At 30.5% G+C, this 9,124-nt stretch overlaps 1 pseudogene; it reads left to right on the top strand.

Moving 5' to 3' along the window:
- The first annotated feature begins 1,081 nt into the window (after positions 1-1,081).
- Positions 1,082-9,111, top strand: LOC114424182 (annotated as a pseudogene).
- The last annotated feature ends 13 nt before the right edge of the window (positions 9,112-9,124 follow it).

Raw genomic sequence — 9,124 nt, 5'->3', positions numbered from 1 at the left:
TGATGGTGTTTCAATAATGTGTAAGTAAATTTTGTGAATGACTAGTTGAGTCTCTGACTTGCTTGAGTTCACAAAGTTTTTCACAAAACTAAAGTCTTTTCTAAAAATGGTAACATTCTCAAATAAATAATCCCTTAACTTACATGCACTCCATGCTGGGTTTCCGACTTGCTTGGTAGTGTTTCAATAGAGTATGAGTAAATTTTGTGAATGCGATGTTGGGTCTTCGACTTGCTTGACTTCACAAAGTTTACCACAAAATCAAAATCTTTAAAAAAATATATAATAATAATAAAATAAAATCAACCTAACACACAAGCTCTTTTTTTACAAAGAACTACGCAAGTCTGATTTTTTCATTACACCTGGGGATACATAGGAGCGAGGGCAAGTCCCTTGTTGACAAAAAAAAACTAAAAAATAATTTTTTTAAAAAAATAAAATAAAAATTTGATTTCCTTTTCTAAATAAAAAATAATATAACAAAATATAATTCATGTTTTCAAGGGAAGATAAATAATTAAAATTCATTTTATTTTTAAGTCTTTTTTTACAAAGAACTACGTAAGTCTGATTTTTTCATTGCACCTGGGGATACATAGGAGCGAGGGCAAGTCCCTTATCGACAAAAAAAACTAAAAAATAATTTTTTTTAAAAAATAAAATAAAAATTTGATTTCCTTTTCTAAATAAAAAATAATATAACAAAATATAATTCATGTTTTGAAGGGAAGATAAATAATTAAAAGTCATTTTATTTTTAGCACACTCGATTAAAAGGTTATTTATTGTCTTCATGATGAACGCGCGGGGTGCTAACACCTTCTCCATGTGTAAACAACTCTCGAATCCTTTTTCTCAAATCATAGACCATTCCTTATCCTTTCTTTGGTTTTCTCAAATTTTGCCAAAGTTTTCTATTTTTTTTTAAACAATTTATTTAATTATTTAATTTTTTATTTTGTCATTCCTTCGTGGCCCACGTTGCGACAGTCCTACTAGTTTAGGGTTTTAATTTAGTTGCTTTGCTTCTTGTGTTGGTAATATTAAGATTCATGCATGGTGGTGCAGTAATTATGCAATGGGTCTATTTGCAAAGATGAAAGGGAAGCGGATAGGATTCAAGGGTCCCCAGGCAGTTGGACAGGTATAGTACGACATTTTTGCATTTCAGCTTACTAATCATTGATTTTGATTTTTTTTTTGTTGTTGGAAAAGGATCATATATGCGTGTTTTTTGTTTATGTAGACCATACGTAACAATCTTCCACAGTCTGAAACGATAGAATCTTGCTCTGTAGCTGGTCCTGGGTTTGTGAATATTGTCTCGTGGAAGAAGTGGATAGCACAGGTGATTGCATTTTCTATCTTCTAATCTGAAGTTAGAATTGGTAAGACAGGAACAACACCAAAGGGGACAGCTAATAGTATTGTTGTGACTGGTATGTCAACATTCAAAACAATTGGTCCTGCTAGTGCCGGTGCATTGTAAGTGTCCATTTTATTTCTTAAGCATTTGAAATTCATCCATTGTATATGATTAATTATATAGATAAATCTTAATTAACTTGCATTTGAAAATCCATGCTATATATGTTCATATATGACTTGGTCCTGTCATCCATGTATTCTAGATTCCCAAAATTCAGAATTTCAGACTTATTGGTGATTCAATAATATTCATATTTTAGGCATATTTTAAGTTACATGGTCCTGTTCAAGAAGCAATGATGTAGTGGAGCCCATGATAAAGCCCCAGTGGTATGTCAATTGCAAATGATTTGGCAAAACAAACTCTAGTAATTGATTTTTACTCGATAGCGTCATTAATTATACTGTCTATGTAATTATTAATAATATTTTTCCTCGTGAAATATAAGAAAAGCTATCTTTAATGCATGAAAGGACATACATCATGGTATGGTATGGTTGTGAGCCACTGTCTTAGTATAATCTTAGTACCTATATTGATTAAAATAAAAGTAGAACCTTATAATTCCTTGACCACAAAACTTGAGTAGCTATAGTGATACTATAATCTTAGTACATAGTATTTGGATCATAAGGTCCTAGAGTCTTATTTTTGACTCAAAATAACCAATTTGTGTGATAGAAAATGAGATTTTTGTATCTGATGGTGCACAGTGTGATATTTCTCGCATTCAGCTTAGGGATGTTGTTTTATATATACACTGATAGACACTATGTCATCAATTTAGGGCCTGGCTTACAACATTGAAAAGAAATTGAAGGACCGTTTTTGTTTATATTTTAGCAATTATAATATAAAGAGTTACTAATTTTTGCTATACTTATATGTAGATGCTTCTGGACTGTAGTTTGTCAATAGCTGTGCAGATCCAACTTTTCTGGTAATTACTTTTTAATATATATATTGATCTTTAATTTGAAAATATGTAATTTTAAGAAAAATGCCTAATCCCCTTAGTGACTCGGACCTGTAGAACAATGGATCTTACAAAATGTTAAGAAAGACCTTTAATTATAGACATCATATCCACTTTGCTTATAACTTTTCACTTATCATAAGTCAATGATTAGAAAGCTCATCCTGTACTAAATGCACATTCTTCAACAGAATATATATAACAATAAAAATCTTAACTATTGTGATCATGCTTTAGCTTTTGTGCCAGGTGGAATACAGTCCTTGAAAATTCATCCTTCTGGCGTGTATTTAAATTGTCCTTATAAATTAACACGACCCATCATGCCACCATGGTCACCTCACCAGATCACACACGCAAAGAACATATCTAGTGAAAATGGTTCTCATTTAAGTAAGAACCATGAATCTAGATCATATATAATAACTATAGATAGATAGTCAAAATTAAAAATTGGTGGTTGCATCATCTAACTACTTGAAAATATTAGGTGTATTTATTTTTTAATTTTTTATCATTCAAATATTATTTAATGGTCTTTATTTATTGTTTTTATTTATTACAATGACCAAAAGTTCTTACATTATATGCTACCTCTATATATAATCTTTTAATTTAATATTGGCAATTATGTAAAAAAGAATGTTCTTAACGAATCTACTCATGAATCATGGCAGGCATATATAGATTCTAGTGTCATTGTTGGTAGGGCTAGGGGGTTGAAAGCAGGGAGTGGAAAGTACTAGAACATTGCGTACACGAAGTGTGGACCTGGGAATAATTTCTTCCTAAACCTATCAATTACTCCAAGGATTGATTTGATTTTCTTTTGTTCTCCAAACAATCCAATTGGTAGTGCTGCATCTAAGCAACAACTTGAGCAACTTGTCAAGTTTGCAAAAGCAAATGGATCTATCATCATTTATGACGCTGCTTATGCTGCTTACATATCAGATGAATGCCCTAGATCAAGTTTTGAAATTCCTGGAGCCAAAGAGGGGGTGATATAGTCTTAAATTACCTTCACAGTTATTGTTCAATGATTAGTAGTCTGCTTTTAGTTAAATTTAGCATTGATTTTACTAAGCTTTTAAATTAATTTTTGTTAATGTGTAAAGAAAAACAAAAGTAATTTTTATTTTAAAATTTAATATTCATGAACTGGGGGATTGTCATCGAATCACAATTCGAAGGTGATTTGTAGATGGATGAAAGTATAAAACTATTTTAAAAAAATTTAAATAGATATACTAATTTTTTAAAAGACAAATGTGTTATGAGAAAAAACTGATAATAAAGGTTTAAAAGAGGAATCCTTGACATTAATGACATGTGGGTTTTGTGTGTATGTGAGTGTAGGTGACAATTGAAATTTCAACATTCTCAAAATTTGCTGGTTTTATTGGGGTTCGGCTTGGGTGGACAGTTGCCCCTGAAGAGTTGTTGTATGCTAATGGTTATCCTATCATAAAGGATTATGATCGCATTGTTTGCACCTGCTTCAATGGTGCATCTAATATTGTTCAAGCTGGTGGACTTGCATGCCTTTCTCCACCAGGATTTCTGGTTTGTCACAAGCTTCATTCTGCCAAGTGCTTTTTGTATTTCTTCTTGTTGCAATTTTGTGTTAAAATAATGTCCCCTTTAAACAAGAATTAATTGATAATGTTTTATTAGTAGATAAAACTACATACTAACACTTACATTTGGGAAAATTAATTAAGTGGTCTGAATAGGATATATTTTAGTATTTGCTTTTCTAGGGAAAAAGAAATCGTTGACCGTAAGTTCTTATCAGATAGTTCTCATACTGTGTTTTGTGTCCAAACTGAATAATAAGATTTCATTGTAGTAATTTTTAAACGTTCTTTGTCCAAACTAAGTAATAAGATTTCAACTAGTATCAAAGTTCAACTCTAATTCTTTCATGCTTCAAATTTGAAATGTTTGATGCACAAAGTATTGCTTCGGTAAGGATTTATCAGAAAAAGTTATTAGCAGTCCTAATTGGGATAAGGAAAACACATAATGTTTTTTAAAAAAAGTTATTTAGGTTCTTCTTTTAAGGAAAAAATAAAACAAATTTAAGATACTCTTTTAAACATATTTTTTTTTATTGATTAAAATTTATTGAATATCACAAAATTTATTGAATACTTTTAACTGTGTATCATGAAATAATACTAACAATTTGACATGATAGGTTTGAAAACTTTAGTACCTATATTACAAAAGTTCGTGGCCATAAATAATGTTTGGGTGGTTTTAATTGTAATTTTTTAAAATTATAACCAAATTTTAGTTTATTATATTGTTTTAGTTTTAATTATTTTATTTTAAAAAAATTATTATTAATTTTATAATTTTTAAAATATATATTATTGATAATTATAATATTAATTTCACAAATCATGTATTTTTTTGTTTCTACATCAATAATAATAATAATAATAATAATAATAATAATAATAATAATAATAATGGGATGCAAATGAACAGTTTCTAATTGCTTTTTCTTACCATTTGATCAATTGTTTGATTGGACATATATAGGTGATAATCCATGCTTTCATTTTTTGGACTATCAACCAAGGACCATGTGCAGGATTTAAGTATATGATCTTGTCAACTCAATTTGATCATATCAATTAAGCCAAGCCTCATTGGTGGTTGTTCTTGTTTACTAGGTGGACTTGGTCTTTAGTTGCTCAAACTTTGTATAAAAATGTTAAGGATCTATAGTCACTCCTTTATGTTATGTTTTAATTTTGATATTCTCAATCTTGCATAAAGTATATGAATAAATAATACGAGTCATGTCCAAGAGTTTTAGCTCAAGTGGCACTAGGTTCCTATAGAAGAAACTTTTAGATCCTGATATAAAATCCCTCTTAGGTTGCACTTTAACCCTGACCCTACACTTAATGTTTTGGATGCAAATTAATCGAAAAGTTGCTTTTGCAAGGGGTTACATATACCCTGGATACCAAAAGGTAAGGCATTGGGTAACAAATTAATTTATGTAGCAAACTGATATTTTATAATAATGTATATTTCACAATTTCTAGAGCTAATAAGATGATGGAATTCAAATATAGGTTGCCGAGGGGGATCTTCCAATTGTTGTTTCACATGGGCAATGTTCATCCAATTTTTCTAACCCTTTTTTAGTTTAGTTGAGTTTCGACAATGGTGGTTGGGGTTCTATTTTGGTTAATTTGTATGCTAGAAAGATTTTTTTTCTTTCTCCCTTTCATCAATTTTAGTTCTAATGGTTACATGGTCGTGTTCATTTTTTATTATGTGTAAGACTTTGTTTATAATTACAAATATCATCTTATTTTTAAAAATAAAGAAAATAATTTTTTATTTTTTATTTAGAAAAAAACATTCTAAGACAATTTTTAGGCCAAAAATCCTCTTAGAATCTGTAATTTTTAAAATAAAAGACATTCTAAGATGATTCTTTGAAAAATCGTCTTAAAATGTCTACTTTCTAAGATGGTTTTTGGGAAAATCGTCTTAGAATCTTCAAACTTTTTAACTTTTTTTTTGTTTTTAAAAAAAGAGATTCTAAGACGATTTTTGGAAAAATTTACTCTTAGATGATTTTTAACTAAGAACCGTCTTAGAAAGGAACTATTCTAAGACAATTTTTAGCTAAGAATCATCTTAGAAGAATATTTTTTTTAAGACGATTTTTATGGAACTGTCGTAGAAAGTAAAGACTTTATATGATGTTGCTTATGACAACGGTTAATAACTGACATAGAATTCACTTTTTAATCGATGTAGAATTCACTTTTTAACCTACATAGAATAGCCTTTTTGGGGTAGTGTTTATTGTACTAGGGATAAGATAATTTTATTTTAACATACTAATCCCTATACTTGAGGTGACAATTAAGCTAATCATCCACTCATTGTGTGTGACTTTATGCTAGTCTTATTGTGTAGAATTGATAGTTTGATGATATCTATACTTTTTTAATCCTTGTAACATCTAGGACAATGAGGATGCCATGGATATTATTAGAATTATGATGACCTAGAGGTTAGATATATGCAATTTATTTTCTTTTTAATCTCTTTCACTAAATTCTATTGTCATATCTTTCTAATTTAAATTGAGACTAATTAATTATACGTACTAAATCTTCTAGTGTAAACTCATTCCTATCAAGAGCACATATGTGAAGATGAGGCAATGAGTGTGTTCTTATACCTTGGTTCAAAGTCAACTCAAGGGTAAAACAATTAAAACTCAAACTTTAGGCTCACCAACAAAAATAGTATTTGCTTTTAGGTTTCGTAAAGTAAAAAAAGGTCACATTTATTTAAAAAAAGTCACATTTTTGTAAAAAAGACTAATATATTGTTCTCTTATTTAAAGTAAAATATTTCTTTTAAAAATTACTTTAGACTCCATTTTTCGTTGGACCGACCCAACCTTGGTTTTATTTAAGACTTAATATTTGTCTCTGTTATAGTTATAATAGGAGACATCAAATTCATTAGTGAAAATTTAACTTTAGTTTATATGATTACTTAGTTACACCACACACAATTTCAAGATGGAGTTTTATTTGGATAAATTTTACATTGGTTGGCTAAAATGTTAATAAAGTAATGATTTGCAGCTTTTGAAGCTTAATATCGAGCTGATAACTTTGAAACTGAAGTCTACAGTGTGGTAGTGAATTGAATCACCTTAACAAAGAACAACTAATGGAGTATTGGAGTGAGAATAAAGACTTGGAAAGTAAGAATTGGTCTTGAGATTTTAAATTTTAGTTTGTTAGGCATTTTTCAACTTTGAGACAGTTGAAAGAATAAATAATGGAGATTTAGAATTTCTAACTTAATTTGATATATAATTTTTTTGCTAGAATCTTAAAATACTTTTTATTTATTACGAAGAAAAGGAATATGAAATTTTTTTGCTAAGGCCATCATGCATGTTCGTGATCTCTAACCTTTTTTTGGCAGTTGGTCACTCTTTCTTGTAGGAATTTTGGTGTCCTCCAAGTGCTTTTGAGCTATAGAACAAGTGGTTACAAGTTACAACTCATGGATATGCATCACGATGGATCACTTAAAAATTCCAGAAGATTGGCCACAACTATGGAAGCTATAGATACCCTAGAAGATCAAAGTTTTTCTTTGGCGTCTTGCTAGAGACTGCTTGCCCACTAGACATCACCTACAGCCAAAAGGTGTCCCCTGCACTAGCATTTGTCCTTTTCGCGAAACTAATGTTGAAAATGATTTTCATACTTTCTTTGGTTGTGAGCACTCTTGTCGTGTTTGGGAATTAGCAGAGCTCTGGGACTTTGTCCACCCCATCACTGCCAATTCAAAGAGCTGTATTGAAGCATTTTTCTAGTTCAAAACCTCTCAACCTGAGGCAAAATCTGATACAACTTTCATCTTGTGGTGTCTTTGGAAGAGGCACAATGAGAATATATGTGATATCATCCAACAAAGGTCCAATCACTTCAAATATTTTTTACAATGAATGAAAGGCTCAATGATAAAAGCAAGATCGCAAAGAACTAGAAAGTATTTCCAAAACATAGTCATGCAAGTGCCCAAACCAAGAATTGTCTCATTTCTACAACTTGAAGATAAATTCAACAAGCTTAAAGATAATAATTTGAAGAGCACAATGAGCCGAGGAGTTTATACTCAAGATGCATATGTGGGATGAAGTTTATTTAGATGCATTACATAGCTTTTGGGCTAAAGAAATAATTAAGGCCTATTTTCTAATTTTTCTTTAAATTTCATATTTTATTTTCATGTTATAAGTTCAAATGACTTTTGACATCTTTTAGGTCAATTTTTATGTTTTTAGGCTTTCCAAGTTATGACAATGGTTAGTGGGGTTTTATTTCTAGTGAAAATTTAATGTAAGTGAGAGTTTAATTTTAAGCGGAAATTAATTCCTAATGGAATGTTTAGAAGGAAGCTTAGCCTATACATAGCTAAAACTTTGTAGCTTTAAGGAGAATGAGTTTGAATGAAAGTTTGAGTTTGTCCCTTTCTGTGAGAGCTTCCTTTGGTTCTTGGGCAAAAAACTGAATTTGATCTTATTAAGAAAACTTGTGGCGATCAAATCTATGACTTATCACTCACTTTCTCACCTATATTTTGTGTGTGACATCAATATCCTTCCCTTAAAACAAAACCAAACCAATTTCTAAATCTGAATTCGTCAAGGTGATCTGTCCTGTTTCCGTGTTCATATCAATATGGGACAACCTGGAAAAGTGCCCCAGAATATCTGGGGACTTAGCTAGGAAAACTGTTTATGAGTGGTCTCAAATTCACTTAAAGCATCCCTCACCTTACCAAAGTTAGCAAAGCAGGCCTTTCACAAATTGGAAAAAACCAACAGTAGGTACGTACAAATGCAATGTTGATGTTGCTCTTTCCCCTACACCAGTTGTGCTTTGGTATTGGTATTTGTATTTGTATTAGAGGAGGAAATGATGTCTTTGTCAAGGCCAAATCTGTGTTGCATCAAGGTATTCCATCACCTCATGAAGTAGAAGTTATTGGCCTTTTAGAAGCTTTAAAATGGATTCATTATTTTGCCCTCGATAACATTACTATTGAACTTGATTGTAAATTTATTGCTGACAACTTAAATGGAGCCTCTTCTGCCCAAACAGAAGTTGGCATCCCCCTTACTCGTTGAAAAATAGAATAAT

The sequence above is a fragment of the Glycine soja genome, chromosome 8, assembly GCF_004193775.1.
Source record: "Glycine soja cultivar W05 chromosome 8, ASM419377v2, whole genome shotgun sequence".
In the NCBI taxonomy this organism is placed as follows: domain Eukaryota; kingdom Viridiplantae; phylum Streptophyta; class Magnoliopsida; order Fabales; family Fabaceae; genus Glycine; species Glycine soja.
The sequence above is the reverse complement of the archived record's forward strand: the minus strand, read 5'-3'. Positions and strand labels throughout refer to the sequence as shown.